Raw genomic sequence first — 20,078 nt, 5'->3', positions numbered from 1 at the left:
AAGGGCCTCAGTTCCTGCTGGAGCCGGGACTATGTAAAAACCGGACCCGTACTACATTTCGGACCGCCGGACAGGACATCAAAATCTGCAGTCCGGAGCTTGTAGGGTTCGGTCCGGGGGGGTGTCCTTTCCGGGGGGTGTCTTGTCGGAGGGTCCCTGTGATAGCTATCACCAGGAACATGGGGGAGGGGAGATTACAGCCTCCCCGGGTGGTCCGGACCGTCCGGTTTTTGCTACATGCCCGGACCATACAGGGAGGCTTCATTCTACCCCTCCTCCTCTACCTGGTGACAGGTGTCACAGGCAGCCCAGCCCCCCCCCCCCCCCGGACCGGAGGCTACAAGCTACAAAATGCAGAGTTTGATGTCCGGTCCAGCGGTCCGGGGGTTTTGTCCTTGTCCGGTTTTCACCCATACCCGCTGGAGCCTGCTGAAAAATAGCCCTGTATGTATGTATATATATATATATATATATATATAGCTGATGAGGGGCACAGGGAATGCTGGGAGTGTCACATGGGTGTATATATAGATAATATGGGGCACAGAGAATGCTGGGAGAGGCACATAGTATTGGGGAATGCTCTGCTCAGTGATGGGGGGTACCACATTATATACTGAGGGAAGCAAGGATTGCTGGGAAGCAGCACTGCGTCAGCTGCCATGCCCTTTAGCTGCAATCTCATTGGCTGGGTGTCTGTCCATCATTGCCGCACCCTAACACTGATTGGATGGCCAGAATTTAGCGTAGACTAGTAAGTAAAGTAGCTGGACGGCCACAGCGTAACTACGTACACACCGCCCAGCCCCGGTCACTGCCCCGCTCCATCCGATTCCGGCGGACTCCCGCCTGACACTCTATTTATAGGAGGCAGACAGAGCCCCGACCCAACCGCCGCCGCTCCCCTCTGAAGGCGCCATCACACTAATCGCTGATTGGCTGCAGCTTCCTGTCAGTTAACAGCCTTTTTTTTTTTTTCAAATCCCGCCTCTTTCCCAGCTGCTGCATCCAGAGCCGTCCTTGTTTGCTGATTGGACTTTGGGTAGACACCGTTCTACGCCTAGTCCCGCCCATAGACACTTCGGTCCTAGCCATTGGTTAGACGCCCGGCCCGGCATGTGCATGCGACACGTGATTGGCCGCAGGCTCCGTCTGTCATAGAGTTTGGGGGGAGTTGCCGGCCTGGTGTGCAGTGTGTTGGCTGTAGCGGCGGCCGTGCGAGGAACCGAGATTTACCGCAATCACTTCCGTCACCTTCCCGACCGAGGAGACGCCGGGTGCACGGGTAAGACGCGGGGGGAGAAACTGCTGGGCCTGTAATGGCGGGGACGGGTGCGCACCCTCCTCACTGCTGGGTGTTCTGTCTGTGCTCAGCCTCCTCCCTACCTCCCCTCAGCCTCCAGCTCCCTCTCAGCCTCCACACTGTCACTTACTGCCCCACCCCCTCTGCCTCCATCATTGTATGCCCCCCTTCTTCCTCCATTCTGTGCCCATACCCCCCTCCCCAGCCTCCATAGTGTGCCCCTGACTGCCCCCCTAATACTGTGCCCATATCCCCCCTCTCCTCAGCCTCCATACTGTGCCAACACCCCCTCTCCTCAGCCTCCATACTGTGCCAACACCCCCTCTCCTCAGCCTCCATACTGTGCCAACACCCCCTCTCCTCAGCCTCCATACTGTGCCAACACCCCCTCTCCTCAGCCTCCATAGTTTGCCACTGGTTGCCCCACCCCCTCTCCCCAGCCTCCATACTGTGCCCATACCCCCCCTCTCCCCAGCCTTCATAGTGTGCCACTGTGCCCATACCCCCTCTCCCCAGCCTCCATACTGTGCCACAGACTGCCCCCCCTCCCCAGCCTCCATACTGTGCCAATACCCCCCCTCTCCCCAGTCTCCATACTGTGCCCATACCCCTCTAGGACAGGAGTGCTGTGTATGGCTGGCTCTGTGCAGGGATAGGACAGAAGTGCTGTGTATGGCTGGCTCTGTGCAGGGATAGGACAGAAGTGCTGTGTATGGCTGGCTCTGTGCAGGGATAGGACAGAAGTGCTGTGTATGGCTGGCTCTGTGCAGGGATAGGACAGAAGTGCTGTGTATGGCTGGCTCTGTGCAGGGATAGGACAGAAGTGCTGTGTATGGCTGGCTCTGTGCAGGGATGGAGGACAGAAGTGCTGTGTATGGCTGGCTCTGTGCAGGGATAGAGGACAGAAGTGCTGTGTATGGCTGGCTCTGTGCAGGGATAGAGGACAGAAGTGCTGTGTATGGCTGGCTCTGTGCAGGGATAGAGGACAGAAGTGCTGTGTATGGCTGGCTCTGTGCAGGGATTGAGGACAGAAGTGCTGTGTATGGCTGGCTCTGTGCAGGGATTGAGGACAGAAGTGCTGTGTATGGCTGGCTCTGTGCAGGGATTGAGGACAGAAGTGCTGTGTATTTCTGGCTCTGTGCAGGGATTGAGGACAGAAGTGCTGTGTATGGCTGGCACTGCAGGGGATGCTGTTAAAATCTCGACGACGGAATCCCGACCGCCGAAATCCCGACACATTCTCCCTCCGTGGGTGTCCACGACACCCCTGGAGGGAGAATAAATTAGTGTGCCGAGCGTAGCGAGCCCGCAAGGGGGGGGGGGGCGATCCACGTCCCCCCCCCCCACTTGTCGGCATTCCGGCGTCGGGATTCTGAACGCCGGGATCCCGACCGCCGGGATTCAGTACTGAATCCCTGTGCAGGGATAGAGGACCGTAGTGCTGTGTGTTGCTGGCTCTGTGCAGGGATAGGACAGGAGTGCTGTGCATGGCTGGCTCTGTGCAGGGATAGGACAGGAGTGCTGTGTATGGCTGGCTCTGTGCAGGGATATGACAGTAGTGCTGTGTGTTGCTGGCTCTGTGCAGGGATAGAGAGCACAGAAGTGCTGTGCGTGGCTGGCTCTGTGCAGGGATAGGACAGAAGTGCTGTGTGTGGCTGGCGCTGTGCAGGGATAGGACAGAAGTGCTGTGTATGGCTGGCTCTGTGCAGGGATAGGATACTATTATGCTTTATGATTGAGTACAAACAATGCTAAAACAAGACTGGATAATATCAGACATACATAGAGGTAGGAGGGCCCTGCTCGCAGGCTTCCAGTATAAGAACGAAGTTGTATTTGGTACATAGGGTGCATTGAAACGGTTACTGCTGCATATGTAGTGTGTGACTAAGCTGTGGCAGTATTACGCTGCTGAAGGGTGATGTCACTGTTATTAATGCAAGTAGCCTATTGGCTGAGGAACAGTTTGGAAAGGGTGAGGTTATTGTGCAGTAGTATATGGAGTTTGTGTGTGTTGCTTCTTGTCCCTAGCGCTGTGAGTAATGAGGGGCCTTATTTGGCTTACTGGGGGCCCCCACCATATGTAACTGGTTGGAAGAAGATGACTCCCCTAATGGGACATTTGTGCATAGAATCTGTTATACTTTTGTGCTGTTCTTCTGCTTATTCCAACCTTCTATCCCTTCTCCGTTCAGACTGTAAGCTCTTCCGGTTCTCTGTCACTGGTTTAGCCTCTGATTACGCGTATGACTGGCTGTAAGGTAGGCTCAGCCTGCATGCAGCCAAATTCTAAGTCATCGGTAAGCAGCCTGTGACAGTGCAGCTGCTGTGGAACTACACATCCCAGCACTGCCACAGATTTGCTATTGTGACATACTCAAACTGTGGCAAGGCATGCTGGGATGCCTAGTTTCATGGCAGCTGGAGTGCCACATTGACGACCCCTGTCCTAAATATAGTTGCCATGTCATTTTGGTGGGGACCTTGTGAGGATGCATGCAGCACTACAAAGGTTTTAGCTGTACCCCAGTTCTGCCCCACATTTATACCGCAATGACACCATCGTAACCTGAATATTCAGCAATGTGGTTGGACTAGTGCTGGGGTAGCCAACCCTAGTCCTCGAGAGCTACCAACAGTGCATGTTTTGCAGGTCTCCTCACAGAATCACAAGTGAGCTAATTAGCTCCATCTGTGGAGCTTTTAAAATGTGTCAGTGATTAATGAGTGCAGCTGTGCAGCAGCTAGGTTGTCTGGAAAATGTGAACTGTCGGTAGCTCTCGAGGGCTAGGGTTGGCTACCACTGGACTAGTGTAATCCTTTATATTACCGTCATCCTCATTGACTCACTGCACATGTGATCAGTAAACTATGCTCCAGCAAATCACTGTGATCAGTGTGTGTAGGTCTGAGAGGTCATTAGGTAACACACAGCTGAAGGTGAGGTTTAGGTGTCAGAGCTTGCACTTCCTACTACAGTAAGGGTGGTGAGAGGAAACCTATATAAACTCTACACGGATGGTGCTCGGGACTGAGCCCATGGACGGTGTTACCAGCCAGACCTTGGACAAGTATTGGGCATGATGTTATATATTGGCGGATGTTTCTGATGAGACCAGCGCGGTGCCTCTGGCCAGGTGTATCGCAGCCACTGTGGACAGAATCCTCGCCGGTGTCCTCGTTACCTCCTCCGTACTGGATGCAGGGATGATTATCCCCTGTGACATCTTCATAAGCGTATTAGGGGGAATCCAGGAGCCATCCTCTGTAAGGGGATATGAGGACAGGCATCTGGCAATCCTGCTCCCATTACTAATTCAGTGGAGATGTCACAGCAGTTATCCCGCCAGTCATTGTGATGCGCCTGGTACAAATTATTATAGGGTGTAGAATTCTCAGTGACGGAGACATTGCTGAATATATATATAATGGCGGATGCACAGGTTCTCAAACTCTGTCCTCTGGACCCCACACGGAGGATGTTTTTCAGGTCTCCTCACAGAATCACAAGTGAAATAATTAGCGCCACCTGCGGATCTTTCAAAAATGTGTCACTGAGTAATGGGTGCACCTGCCGGGTGACCTGGAAAACGTGCACTGTGTGGGGATATCGGATATGACCCGGTTAGGAGTACTTACGCCTTGTCGACATGTTTTCCACTTTAACTAACTTGCTGCATTTACTATTAAACTGGGAATAAGTTCTTGAATATTGTACGTGATACGGATGTTTTGTTCGGTTAGCGTCAGTTTGGCGCAGTGCGGTTAAAGCTGGCGGTATCCGCAGAAAGGATCTGTTTTTATGTGCACTTCTCTCTGCTGTACTTCTGCGCCATGCCGGCGTTCATAGAGAGAGCTCTGTCTGTGTGGGGCTGGGGGGGGGTCCTAACATTGCTTCCTAAATAGGACAGTAATTGGGGTATTGGCTCATCCTCGCCTGCTAATATTAAGCATCCGTCGTCGCCTCTTCTGAAGCTGGGCGTGTACGCTAAACCGCTGCTATTATATTTGTGTGATTCCAGTACTGGCCGGCATTCCGGCAATGCCTATATTACACATCACTTATTCTGTATGTCTCCCTCCCGAGGTGAGTGTGACACTTGTACCGGATTATCTCCGGGGAGGAGCAGGACCCTGGGTAATCGGCAGCTTCACCGCTCGGCTTTTGTCTAAGACTTTGAAAGTACAGACGTGTGCGCAGGTATTTCTCCTGGATTACACATGAAAGATTGATGATATAATTACAGCGCTCCTGTAATAAAGGGCGGAGAAATGTACAAGGGGGATTAGAACCCTTAAATAAAACCACATCCATGGAGTTAAGGAAACTTTTTGCTGTATTCGTGATGAGCTTCCCCTTTATAAATGACTGCAGTGGGGGTCTGTTGCCTTTTGCGGGACACATTCGAAACAACTTGTGACAATGGCGGAGGAAGTTCTGCTGGTTCTCAAATGGGCGCAGTTGCGTCAGTCCCGATATTGCTGCTGTTTTGGGGGGGCTGGGTGTCCCGCTAATGCACGGCACGGAGCTGCAGATATTTATTGGTGATGCATAGAGCCGCTGGGTGTGATCTCAGGAAACGAGATGCAGATCATAACGGTTTAGAGACTTTTTGGCCCGAGCAGAAGAATGACTGAATGTTTGATGGTCTGGCCGATGACACACAGCTTCCGTCTCCAGGCGTGGCTGCCCTTCTGTTCATTCTGTCTGGGATGCATTGGCTGTTGTCTCCCTGCAGCGCTGGGCAGGAGAGGGGGGGGGGGGGGGGGTAGCTGTGACATTACATCAGAGGATCCCAGTGTGTATATTTCTGCTGTTAGAGGAGGGGGTGGGTTTGGGGGTCATGCGTTTCATCGCACAGTGATGTTATAAATGTATGAATGCTCTTATAAAATTGCATTTCCAACAAATGCAATGCTAAAAAAAACATCTGCGTTCCTATTGTGCTACATTCCTGCCCCATAGGTGTTGCCCCTTGTACATGTCACAGATAGTTATCAGACTGTACGCAGCTACATTGGTAAGTTGGCCTGTGCTGCCAGCCTACTTGTCCTGCGCATTGTACCCACATACCCCAGTCATCCAGGAACGTTGGCGCTGAACAAAATACAAATGGATCCTGCTTACCATCGTGCAGCTGGCAGAGCCAGTCTCTGATCATTACTGCGGCATCACTGGGTACCATTATACCTTCGGTGGTTTACGTATTGGGGGGTAATTCAGTAAGGATCTCAAAAACAGAATCTGTAACCCCATACATACTGACGCCGATCTAGTTGCCTATATAGGCCGCAGCCTGCTGATATTGTTCAATGACATCACTGGGACCAGCTAATCAGGCAGGGGGTTAGGCTAGATTGCCAAATTGACCTGCACGGTCAGCAGACATACATGATCGTTAATGGTGAGTGTAAATCACTAATGATATTGAGTGTTCACCCGAGGCGATATGGGGAAAGATATCACTCAGAAGCCCCTTTCCTAGCGATATCTTTCACAGTGTCTTACAGTTGTGTATGGGGCTTTACTCTAATGCAGGGGTTCCCAATCTTTTTCTAATCACGGCACCCTAGAGTATCAGAATTTTTCCAAGGCACCCCTAGACCCCAAAAAATATATATCAAATGAAGTTGATTGTGTTTATATGTGCTTCTTAGGGTCAGTTATGTGGTAAAGGGCAGGATTTGGTTCTGATTGTACACATTTTATGATTGGCAGCCACCAGCACTGGTTTTGTCCAGAAATAATTGATCATAAATAATTTGAATTGGTCCTGGGCGATTAACCCGAGGCACCCCTGCAAGTGTCCCGAGGCATCCCAGGGAGCCTAGGCGCACAGTTTGGGAACCACTTCTCTAATGCGCAAAAAAAATGTTGCACTGCAGGGGGGCGGGGCAGATGTAACGTGCAGAGAGTTAAGGCCCCCATACACTGGGTCAGCCGGACCAGTTTGCCCGGCAGCTCCCCGGGAGGTGGGGTCCCTCTGTGCCGCTGGTCAGTGGGTCTGGCGGATGGGAACTTAGTGAATAGCGGTGTCGGCACGGGAAGCGCTGCTGAATTTTATAACACTGGCCGGACTCTGATTGGCTGAGATTCAGTTCCCATCCGCCAGACCCGCTGACCAGCGCCGCAGGGAGTCAGAACCCCGCTGCCCGCCCCATGCTGCTTGGTTGGATGCTGCTGGTCCGACCACCTGCTCGGGTCCGATGCACATCGGATCTTAGGGGACATCAAACTGGGCCGATTTCATGGCCCGATTGGTCGCAATCGGCTTGGTGTATGGGCACTTTTAGATTTAAGTGAGTTGTGTTCCAACTGAAATCTAAATTGCAGCCGGTATTTACCCTGCACAGAAACAAAATACCTATCCAAATCTAACTCAGCACATGTTACATCTGCCCCACATGCCGTGCAGCATGGTTTTCCCTATACACAAGATGCAGACCATGGTGGGTAGTACTGTGTATTGTACTGGTTTGTAGGTGATATTTTATGCCATGTACCAGCTGCCCCTATCCCACCGTTATCTTATCGCACGGTGTACTGCGTCGGCCTCTGTGGGTTTTTACCTTCTCATTGTATCACATTGGAAGCCAGTTCCAGTGCACGGTACGTCACTGTCGTATAATACTCCCACAGATAAGGCCGAGGTCAGATACCAGCAGCGGCACAGTATGCTCATTGGAAGTATTGCTACAGTATCTGCATTGTAAGGGAATCAGTGTTCCATATGTTCCCCACACTGCCTGGCTTGGTGATATCCCAGCACATTCCCCTCGCTGTAATGTATCTGGCCTCTATAGGTGGCTGTGTTCAGTCAGGTACAGGGGAGATGCACCGGATCTAATTCTAGCTTCTCTCGATTTACTAAGACGTGCATTTAACCCTCTGCCTGCTGTCTTGGAATACATCTCTGGAGGGGATTAGTTTTTATGCATGAGGAGGTGACTATTGGGAGCAGAGAAGGTTAGGGGCAGTTGGGGAGAGGTGACAGGAAGTGATCTCTGCCATGGGCAATGAACAGAACAGTGATTGTACAGAGAGGCTCCCAAATGTAGTCCACTGTCCACGCAGGATGCTGGTAAATGTAGTCCGTCCACTGTCCACACAGGATGCTGGTTAATGTAGTCCACCCAAGTCCACTGTCCACGCAGGATGCTGGTAAATGTAGTCCGTCCACTGTCCACACAGGATGCTGGTTAATGTAGTCCACCCAAGTCCACTGTCCACGCAGAATGCTGGTAAATGTAGTCAATGGTCCACTCAGGATGCTGGTAAATGTAGTCCACTGTCCACGCAGGATGCTGGTGAGCTGGCCCACACTGGATACCACCTTTTGTCTAATTGCTGAATCTGTCCAGTGAATGCAGCTGCACTTAGATGCGCCCGCAGTAGGCCACTGGTTGGCGCTGACTCCGGGGAGTGGCAGCAGGATGGTATTGGGCTGCACATGGGAACACAGTTAGTTTTATGCAGGGATGGGGAACCTCTGGCCCTCTAGCTGTTGTTCAACTACACATCCCAGCATGCCCTGCAACATGGTCAAATAGCAGGGCATGCTGGGATGTGTCAAGATGTCAGTTGCTAGTGATGCGCTGCGTAGCATCACCGCGACACCTGTCTGCAGACACGGCACGTTCTCCTGTGCAGTTCTGTGGGATGGGAGGCACAGGTTGCTGTGGGAGATAGTACGGCACCAGGCCTCCTCAACCTGGCGCTCTCACAATATAATGCTGTGTGTCCGTATTCAGGGAGACATTGGGGTTGGTAGTGTAGGACCACAGCACAGGACACACTTCCTCCACTTCCCTTATGGGCCCTTCATCACTTTCAGCCCTATGTCCCTTAATGTGGCCCTGGATGGTTGCAGAATGGCCCTAGAAGCCTCTGGTAGTGCAGGTGTAAAGCCCCATACATATATGGTGTGCACACTGATATTGTTCGGTGACATTACTGGGACCCACTGAACAGGCCGGTGGTTTGGCTTTAGAGCCGCATTAACCTGCATGTTCAGAAGACATCAATCTTGTTAACAATATTGTGTATACCCTAGGCCAGTGTCTCTCAACCTCGGTCCCTTTCTGAGCAATATCGTGAACGATATCCTCTGGTGTGTATGGGGCTTAAGTGACGCTGATTTTCCATTCACTGTGACCATAGGACGCAGAGGCTCTTGTGTAGTCTGTTACTGAGATCTCGTGCCACCAGTCTATCCTTCCATTCGTGGGGTCCTGTGCCACGCACCTCGTGTCACTGATAGACATTAACTCCATGTTGGCTTGTCTGACAGGCAGAGAGGAAAGCTGGGCCCTTAGCCAGGGCCGGATTAAGGACCACGCGGGCCGGGACTGTTCAGTGTCCTATACTGAGAACATCACTTTGCTTTTAGTTCCCGTTTGTTTTGGGGCAGGCTGGTTACGGGACCCAGCGCTCACCGGCAGGATGTGTAGCCTGGACACGGTGATTGTACAATACTTTGCTTGTATAAACACTTACGCGGCTCCCAGTCTTCCGGAGGCCGCATAGATAAACAGTCTTCTGTAATGCTGCAGATGGCAGGCGCACAATCATTATAGTAATGCGTTGGGGTATGGGGGCTCAGTGACCTCTCTAATGCTTACTGGTGGCAGATTATGCTGTGGCTTCTCAGCGTTACCCGGTCCGGGTGATGGGTAAGGGTGGTGTACTGGTACATCTGCTGGTTTATCATGGATACAGGAATTTGGGTTCTGTCCAGCACCCCAGGAATTGCGGCAGTATCCCATGAGCTTATATAAATGATTCTTGTTTGGAGGCTGGTTTTGGCCTAACGTAATCACTTGTTTAGATGGCTGTTGCGCCGTGTACATATTAGGCCATATTCTGCATATAGCAGTGTATCCCCTGGGTGCAGCAGTCCTCCGGCCTACGTATATGGTCTGTAAGCACGTTCTACTTACTGGATCATGTGTTGCATCTATTGCCGGCTGTAATCCTGCGATCTACCGATAAGAACTAAAGGTGCGTACATACGGATAGATTTGGCCAACGATTCAATCTTGTTAAAAAAATCCTCTGAACCTCCTGCACAAACGATTGGTGACAAATGATGAACGATTGAACAACAGATTACACATGAAGGATTGATCTTTAACGATGGTGGAGGGAGATTGAGCCAGTCAATCAGCCTTACCAAATCGTTCATCGTGCATACACATGAAATGATTGGTACACATCGTTAACGATTGGTCGCTGATCTTTCTGCATGCAGGAAAGATCAGCGACCTCTACCAACGACCGGCGGGTACGCGCATCGTCCGATATATCGTTCATACACACGGAACGATTTGAGCGATTGGTCGTTTCAATCGGTCGGGAACGCCCAGATCTTTTGTCAAATCTATCCATATGTATGCACCTTAACACTCTAATACCTATCCCACCTGATCTGTGCTGGACTCTGCCTGCTTCCCTCTAGTGCTGGTCCGAAGCCATAGTCCCCAGCAAAGCAGTGCTGCAGCAGCTATACCAAACACCCAGGTGTAAGTGGCAGAGTCTACAGCCAGTGGGCGCTCTGTAACGCCAGTACTGGCAGACCGGTAAGGGACAAAAAGGTGAGTGTTTGTCGGAATTGTCAAATTCAGAAGTTTTTCAACAATTTGCTGTCTTTTTCGCTGATCGGTGGAATTTTCCAACACTCGACGCCCGGAACATTGAATTCCAACTGTCAAAATTACTGTCTGATCAGACAAAACGGCTGAGATTGCGGCTGTCGGGACGATCGGACAGTCTGAATCATACAGTAGTTGATACAACCCTATGAATTGTTTGCTTGCTCTTGGGGGTTTCCTGATCATATACTGTTGTTTTCCATGATACCATGATTAGCATCACGAACCTCTGGGTTCAGCAGTGTTCTGCAATGGTTACATAGAAAATAGGGTAACAGAAATAAAAGCTACGGCAGTAGTTATCAAACTCGGTCCTCAGGATCCCACACAGTTCATGTTTCCCAGGTCACAGGTGCACTCATTACTGACTGACACATTTTAAAAGATACACAGGGGGAGGTAATTATTTCACTTGTGATTCTGTGAGACCTGCAAAACATGCCCTGTGTGGGGTCCTGAGAACCGAGTCTGAGAACCTGTGCTGGGCATACACCACTGTGATTTCCCACAGCAGATTTATGCCCAGCCTATCACAAGGTTGGAAGCGACCCAGTAACTTGTGATGGATGGCTTAGGACCCTTGTTCCGTGCCGCCGACTCAAGGAACCAAGCATCGGACCGGAGGGGGCATTACACTACCCAGATTTGGGACGATTTCTCGGCCTGTTCTGTCGGGAACATGTGAAATCGGCCCAAACAGAGTTGGTGTATGGGGGCCTTAAGGGATATGGTCATTGGGTCGATCCGATCTCGGTCGGCATGCATTTGGGTAGACCACTGAAGGTCTGTAGTCTTTAGGTTGACGTGGCTAAGGTCGGATTGTTGACAAGCGCTAGGTCGACAATGGAAAGAACAGTCAAAAGGTTGACATGAGTTGGTTTTTTCACTGTATTGGTGCCGACAGGTGGTACAGTACTTCCTGCCCTACCATCCACTACGGCACCATGCCTGAAGTATGGCGAGCACAGCCAGCCATGGCAGGGGATGCGTATCCATGTGGACGGTGTCATTAGGGACAAAAAGGTGAAAACTCACGTGGCCCTTTAGACCTTCCCATTGTTGACCTAATACTTGATGTTTGTGCCGTGTCCGGCGCTGCAGACCCCTTGTGACGACACATGAATGACTGATAACATAGTAACAACACAAGCATTGTCTGTACGGAGAGGCCATAGGCCATGGCTGTGGGATAGGGGACTTTGGTCTGATTCCGTCATCCTGTTCCTAAAGTAACCTTCAGCATAGGCGCCTGTGCGTGTTGTGATGTGTAGAGCACACAGCGGAAGTGTTGGCACCGAGCAGCCTTTGATACGATTACACCCAGTGTGCGCTGGAGTGTGACAGACTTGTCTCGTTCAGTCCGTAAGTGTTTGTAAGCTGAATAGTGTATACAGTATATGAGGCCTCCTCTCCTCCAGCACAGCAATTACTGGAAAGCTGCTGGAAGAGCCAAAACCTGCTGCTGTGTGCTGACCGCAGCCTGCTGTGTACCTTCCTGTCTTCCTTCCCACGTATGGGCTGGTACAGTGCTAAACCTTCCTCCTGGCCCTGCGTCAGCCGGGTAGTTACACATAGCTGGCGTCTGAGCCATGGCGCTATTTGCGTAGGGTGACTATAAGTAATGGTGCTCGTGGATTAGTGGATCAGGTGATTGCACGGGTGTCGCTGCTGTGCCGCAGGACCAGGATCCGGCAGTCCTGGCTTCTCGCCTTCCTCTGTACAACGCCATCAGCTTAGCACCTTCAGGCAGAGACCGGTGTTTCCAGCGGGATATGGTCACTAAGTTGACCCTAATTAAGTCAACATAAATTGAGTCGACCACTAAAGGTCGAACTGAAATAGGACGACAGGGTTGGAGGTTGACGCAAGCATTAGTTTGACAGTCAAAATGTCGACATGTATTCATTTTTTCATTCATCCACTAGAGCGTGGTGGGAGAATAAACGAGTATGCTAAGTGTATTGTACACTTGGATGGAGTCCATGTCGACTGTCAACATTTGGGACCATGAAAAATGCATGTCGACCTTCCCATTGTCTACCTAATGGCTGTGTCATCTATGTTGCTGGAAGGTCCAGCAGAGAAGCGTCAGGAGGTGACTCTGCTCTCTGCACACCTAGGTCATGTGAGCTGACAATCTAGTGGTGGCTTCGGTAGGGTACCTGCAGCACTCCACCAGACATGGGTGTCCTGGTAGTGGTTGGCGGGAACACAAGGCATCTCTGTCCTCTCCCTGACACGCCCGGGTTAGTGTGACCCCTCCGCACACTGTATATGGGTCCAGCCGCTGTATACATTCTCCTCTGCAGAGACTGCACATTCTCACGCGCTTCTGGAAGTGACTGCAGAGACCCACCCGTGCTCCGGCCTGCACTTCTCTGACATTCCTGACATTTCTGTGACGGGACTGCAGTTGGGAGGCGGAAGGCTGTCCTACATGTCACAGTAACACTTTCATTGTAGCATTATGTCACCAATGTGACAGCCACGCTGAGGCCTACAGCTCGTCCCACTGCTCGGGCTGCCCCTACACTGATGAGGGTGATATATAGCCGGAGTGCTGGATGTGTATATATGGGGCACAGGGATGAGGTCTGTGTGCTGGATGTGTATATGGGGCACAGGGATGAGGTCTGTGTGCTGGATGTGTATATGGGGCACAGGGATGAGGTGTCTGCACTGTGTGCTGGATGTGTATATATGGGGTACAGGGATGAGGTCTGTGTGCTGGATATGTACAGGGATGAGGTCTGTGTGCTGGATATGTACAGGGATGAGGTCTGTGTGCTGGATGTGTATATGGAGCACAGGGATGGGGTGTCTGCTCTGTGTGCTGGATGTGTATGGGGCACAGGGATGGTGTGTCCGCTCTGTGTGCTGGATGTGTATATGGGGCACAGGGATGGGGTGTCCCCTCTGTGCTGGATATGTATGGGGCACAGGGATGGGGAGTCTGCTCTGTGTGCTGGATGTGTATATGGGGCACAGGGATGGGGTGTCCGCTCTGTGCTGGATGTGTATATGGGGCACAGTGATGGGGTGTCCCCTCTGTGCTGGATGTGTGTATGGGGCACAGGGATGGGGTGTCCCCTCTGTGCTGGATGTGTGTATGGGGCACAGGGATGGGGTGTCCGCTCTGTGTGCTGGATGTGTATATGGGGCACAGGGATGGGGTGCCCTATCTGTGTGCTGGATGTGTATATGGGGCACGGGTGAGGTGTCTGCTCTGTGTGCTGGATGTATATGGGGCACAGGGATGGGGTGTCCGCTCTGTGTGCTGGATGTGTATATGGGGCACAGGGATGAGGTGTCTGCACTGTGTGCTGGATGTGTATATATGGGGTACAGGGATGAGGTCTGTGTGCTGGATATGTACAGGGATGAGGTCTGTGTGCTGGATGTGTATGGGGCACAGGGATGGTGTGTCCGCTCTGTGTGCTGGATGTGTATATGGGGCACAGGGATGGGGTGTCCCCTCTGTGCTGGATATGTATGGGGCACAGGGATGGGGAGTCTGCTCTGTGTGCTGGATGTGTATATGGGGCACAGGGATGGGGTGTCCCCTCTGTGCTGGATGTGTATATGGGGCACAGGGATGGGGTGTCCGCTCTGTGTGCTGGATGTGTATGGGGCAAAGGGATGGGGTGTCCGCTCTGTGTGCTGGATGTGTATATGGGGCACAGGGATGGGGTGCCCGCTCTGTGTGCTGGATGTGTATATGGGGCACAGGGATGGGGTGTCCCCTCTGTGCTGGATGTGTATGGGGCACAGGGATGGGGAGTCTGCTCTGTGTGCTGGATGTGTTTATGGGGCACAGGGATGGGGTGTCCCCTCTGTGCTGGATGTGTGTATGGGGCACAGGGATGGGGTGTCCGCTCTGTGTGCTGGATGTGTGTATGGGGCACAGTGATGGGGTGTCCCCTCTGTGCTGGATGTGTGTATGGGGCACAGGGATGGGGTGTCCCCTCTGTGCTGGATGTGTGTATGGGGCACAGGGATGGGGTGTCCGCTCTGTGTGCTGGATGTGTATATGGGGCACAGGGATGGGGTGCCCTATCTGTGTGCTGGATGTGTATATGGGGCACGGGTGAGGTGTCTGCTCTGTGTGCTGGATGTATATGGGGCACAGGGATGGGATGTCTGCTCTGTGTGCTGGATGTGTATGGGGCAAAGGGATGGGGTGTCCGCTCTGTGTGCTGGATGTGTATATGGGGCTCAGGGATGGGGTGTCCGCTCTGTGTGCTGGATGTGTATATGGGGCACAGGGATGGGGTGTCCCCTCTGTGCTGGATGTGTATGGGGCACAGGGATGGGGTGCCCGCTCTGTGTGCTGGATGTGTATATGGGGCACAGGGATGGGGTGTCCCCTCTGTGCTGGATGTGTATGGGGCACAGGGATGGGGAGTCTGCTCTGTGTGCTGGATGTGTTTATGGGGCACAGGGATGGGGTGTCCCCTCTGTGCTGGATGTGTGTATGGGGCACAGGGATGGGGTGTCCCCTCTGTGCTGGATGTGTGTATGGGGCACAGGGATGGGGTGTCCGCTCTGTGTGCTGGATGTGTATATGGGGCACAGGGATGGGGTGCCCTATCTGTGTGCTGGATGTATATGGGGCACGGGTGAGGTGTCTGCTCTGTGTGCTGGATGTGTATATGGGGCACAGGGATGGGGTGTCCGCTCTGTGTGCTGGATGTGTATATGGGGCACAGGGATGGGGTGTCTGCTCTGTGTGCTGGATGTGTATATGGGGCACAGGGATGGGGTGTCCGCTCTGTGTGCTGGATGTGTATATGGGGCACAGGGATGGGGTGTCCGCTCTGTGTGCTGGATGTGTATATGGGGCACAGGGATGGGGTGTCTGCTCTGTGTGCTGGATGTATATGGGGCACAGAGATGGGGTGTCCGCTCTGTGTGCTGGATGTGTATATGGGGCACAGGGATGGGGTGTCCGCTCTGTGTGCTGGATGTGTATGGGGCACAGGGATGGGGTGTCTGCTCTGTGTGCTGGATGTGTATATGGGGCACAGGGATGGGATGTCTGCTCTGTGTGCTGGATGTGTATATGGGGCACAGGGATGGGGTGTCCGCTCTGTGTGCTGGATGTGTATATGGGGCACAGGGATGGGGTGTCCGCTCTGTGTGCTGGATGTGTATATGGGGCACAGGGATGGGGTGTCTGCTCTGTGTGCTGGATGTGTATGGGGCACAGGGATGGGATGTCTGCTCTGTGTGCTGGATGTGTATATGGGGCACAGGGATGGGATGTCTGCTCTGTGTGCTGGATGTGTATATGGGGCACAGGGATGGGGTGTCCGCTCTGTGTGCTGGATGTGTATATGGGGCACAGGGATGGGGTGTCCGCTCTGTGTGCTGGATGTGTATGGGGCACAGGGATGGGATGTCCGCTCTGTGTGCTGGATGTGTATGGGGCACAGGGATGGGGTGTCCGCTCTGTGTGCTGGATGTGTATATGGGGCACAGGGATGGGGTGTCCGCTCTGTGTGCTGGATGTGTATATGGGGTGCCCGCTCTGTGTGCTGGATGTGTATGGGGCACAGGGATGGGGTGTCCGCTCTGTGTGCTGGATGTGTATATGGGGCACAGGGATGGGGTGTCCGCTCTGTGTTCTGGATGTGTATATGGGGCACAGGGATGGGGTGTCCGCTCTGTGTGCTGGATGTGTATATGGGGCACAGGGATGGGGTGTCCGCTCTGTGTGCTGGATGTGTATGGGGCACAGGGATGGGGTGTCCGCTCTGTGTGCTGGATGTGTATATGGGGCACAGGGATGGGGTGTCCGCTCTGTGTGCTGGATGTGTATATGGGGCACAGGGATGGGGTGTCCGCGCTGTGTGCTGGATGAAGTCACTGGGATTGTGCAATGCTGAAACTATTTCTCACACAAAAGCCGTCTGAGTGCAGAGTCTCCGCTGCTGCTGCTGCGAATGAGACGTCTTTTGTGTTGGGATTTGAAACGCTGCTTCATTAATTCTATGGAAACAGTTTGTATCAAGCCGGCCGCCCGCTAAGCAACGTGTTCCCTACATAGTCCTGTATGACGAGTGTGGGCACAGCATGATCTAGGCCCGGCCCTGGCGTCCTCTGCAGACCATTGTCCTTTCTACCATCAGCGAACATGCAAACTCTGGCAGATATTATGTGCTGTGGGGTATAAGGATGGGATAAAGTGTGTGCAATATATCTATCTGTCTTCTCTACATTAACGACCAGTGGAGATTTACTGCATGTAGTGATGACCCTTTGGGTGCCAGCGTTGCTATGAAAGGTCTTCAAGATAGCCAATAATAATGCCAGCGTCGCTCACAGCGACTGTTCTTCTGGTATAAAACAAATACAGACAAGTCGGTTCATTGAAGTTTACTTATACATTGCACTCAAAAAAAGAACCGTCGCTCTGAGCAACGCTGGCATTTTTTAGCAGATTTTTTTGAGGCCCTCACAGCAGCGTTGGCACTGAAAGGGTTAAGCCTGCAGCCCCCACCCCTTCAGTTATCCACCTGTTGCAAAGCCATGTGCAGGCAACCTATGCTCTGTGTATTGTTGCAATGTTTACTCCTGCACTTCTTGCTTTATAGCTAAATTTCCTACTGCAAAGTGGCCTCTGCCGCTCCCATCCCTGTGTATTATCTGTGTAGGAAAAAAAGACACACTTTCCTGTGGCCAAACATTTCTGCAGCCCAGGACACAATCAGGATCATATGAAAGTGATTATACTAAAAGGAAATTTCAAATCACAAAGGGACAGGAGGGTCTGGGAATACAAATTAATGACAACGTTTGACACCCTTAACACAGGACTGAATCTATCCGAGGGATTTATGGCCCACTACAACATCTGAGGAATCTGGCCCAGAGAGAGTGAGGGCATCGGAGCTCTAAAGGGCCCTACATACGCAGAGATGTGTGCCAGAGATACATAACGGGAGATTCAGCACAAGAGATTTCACTCTTGTGACTCATTTCAGACAATGAGCCACATACAGAGAGATTTGTGTCAGAGATTCATAATGGGAGATTCAGCACGGGAGATTTCAAATCTGTCACAGAAAGTGAAGTAAAAACACTGCACTTCATCACAAAAATGTTATTATTACTGAACACATCTAGCACATAACTAATGTCTTCTTTAATAAGTATTCTTTCACCTCCCCTAATATGCTACCCCCCCCCCCCAAAAAAAAAATTAAATCATGGTGGCTAGTGGTTAAACTATTAAACGTTGGTGGTACAGTGGGAGCTGACAAAAAAATACTTACCAAGTCCGGGGTCCAGCGTCTCATCCTCTGTCATACAGACAATAATTTTGTAAAAAAAAATGGCATGGGGTCCCCCCCCCAGGCATGACCAGCCCCGGGCTTTTTGAGTGGTCCTGGTTCCCAAAATCCAGAGGACAAAGTGCGTGGGGTCCCCCGGATTTTGGGGACCAGCACCAGGCTCTTGAGCTGGCCCTGGTTTCCAAAATACGGGGGACAAAATGAATAGGGGTCCCCCATATTTTGGAGACCAGCACCAGGCTCCACTAGCAGGGGGTGTAATGCCATAGCCAGGGGACACGCTTGATGGTGTCCCGTGGCCAAAGCATTACCCACCCTAACTAGTCAGCCCAGGCCGGGAGTTTTTGGGGAGGTGGGGACCCCCCAAATAAGGGGGTCCCCCCTCTCCAGGGCACCCCAGGCCTGGGCTGCAGCCCGGGGCTATCCCCTGCACCCCTGGGCGGTGGGTGCAGGGTTGATAGCTTATTTAACAGTAATATTGTCTTTTACAGTAGGACTACAGGTCCCAGCAAGCCTGCCCCACATGCTGGCACTTGGGAGAACCACAGGTACCAGCATGTGGGGCATTAAAGGCCCGCCGGTACCTATAGCCCCAATGTAAAGGAAATATTAAAATAAAACAACAAACACTGCTTTTAAATGTTTTATTTAATAAAAACACAAACACAGAGTTTTTAGTATTTTATTAAACTGCATCTGGTCTTCACCTTTTTTTTTTACATGTCCGCCGCGCTGCCGCCCCGCTGCCGCCGAGAGGTGAGGTGGGGGTGGCGATGGGTGCTACAGCTGGTGGGGGAGGGGGGTCAGGGGTGGCGGCGGCGGGTTCTGCGGCGCGGGGTGCGGCGGGTCTGCGACGTCCGCAGTCGCTCGGCCCTGCTCATCTGCCCGCAGCCACACATGCGGGAGATGAGCAGGAGCTTTCTGAGCGACTGCTCTGTATTGTACAGCCCGTCCGTTCTGAATCTTGGACAGATTCAGAATCTTGGACAGATTCAGAACGGCGGGTGCGCGCATGTAAATCGCTGTGTGGGCTATATACACAGCGATTTACATGCATCTTCAGGCATTTTCTGAGCGATTTGTTAGAATCGCTCAGAAAATGCCTGAATATCGTGCTGTATGTGGGGGCCATAACTCTGGTCTGTCATCAACTTAGAGACAATAAAACTTTCACACTACTTATCTACAAACTAATTAAGGACTCAATTTACAAGCTTATTCTGTTATTTTGTTTTGTTTTGATCTTAAGAATGTCCATCTATCACATCTTGTTCCTACTCTGCTGTGTATATATATGTGTTTCTTCACACACCTTGTTATACCATGCCTGAGGAAGAGACCTAAGTAGTCTCGAAAGCTTGCATTTTAACAACATTTATTTTTGTTAGCCATTAAAAGGTATCATATTTGCTAGATTGCTATTTTGTTTTTCTCACTGAGGAACAATAAAACTTTTCTTATCAACTGGCTAACACGGTACCAAACTTTTTTCTTTTTGTGTATTATCTCACATGCTATCAGACAAATGGTTGTATTGACTTTAGTTGGGAGAACAGACTTGCTTAGAAGACTGTTGGTCACTGCACGCTGCCATGTGTTTGGTGTATGTTTGCAGAGCAGGTGCAGTAGGCCGGTGTGTGGTAGAACCCCAGCTATGCTGTATCTGAGGAGTAGACTAGTGTGCTGTGTAACTTGCTTGTAAAGTCTCCTTCCTGGGTAGCTCACAATAGCCGCACCAATGCTGTGGTTACGCTCCAGACATCCGACAGCAAACACTCTGTAGTGTATGTTCTATATCTGTGCGTGCTGCTGTGAGTTATGTCCCGCTG

The 20,078-nt window shown here is 51.7% G+C and overlaps 1 protein-coding gene across 12 annotated transcripts in view; it reads left to right on the top strand.

Moving 5' to 3' along the window:
- The first annotated feature begins 807 nt into the window (after positions 1-807).
- Positions 808-20,078, top strand: part of MAP4 (microtubule associated protein 4) — a 137,711-nt gene continuing 118,440 nt past the window's right edge. For 3 of the 12 annotated variants that reach the window (XM_083186599.1, XM_083186605.1, XM_083186603.1), the window contains exon 1: positions 865-1,285. The gene's annotated coding sequence lies outside the window, so the exon portion shown is untranslated. Of the gene's footprint in view, positions 1,286-20,078 lie in introns of all 12 variants that reach the window. The other 9 variants (XM_083186597.1, XM_083186595.1, XM_083186596.1 and 6 more) reach the window with 5 other exon arrangements.

The sequence above is a fragment of the Crinia signifera genome, chromosome 5 (genome assembly GCF_055691185.1).
Source record: "Crinia signifera chromosome 5, ASM5569118v1, whole genome shotgun sequence".
Classification (NCBI taxonomy): Eukaryota; Metazoa; Chordata; class Amphibia; order Anura; family Myobatrachidae; genus Crinia; species Crinia signifera.
Note: the sequence above shows the minus strand (reverse complement) of the source record. Positions and strands in the feature narration are given on the sequence as shown.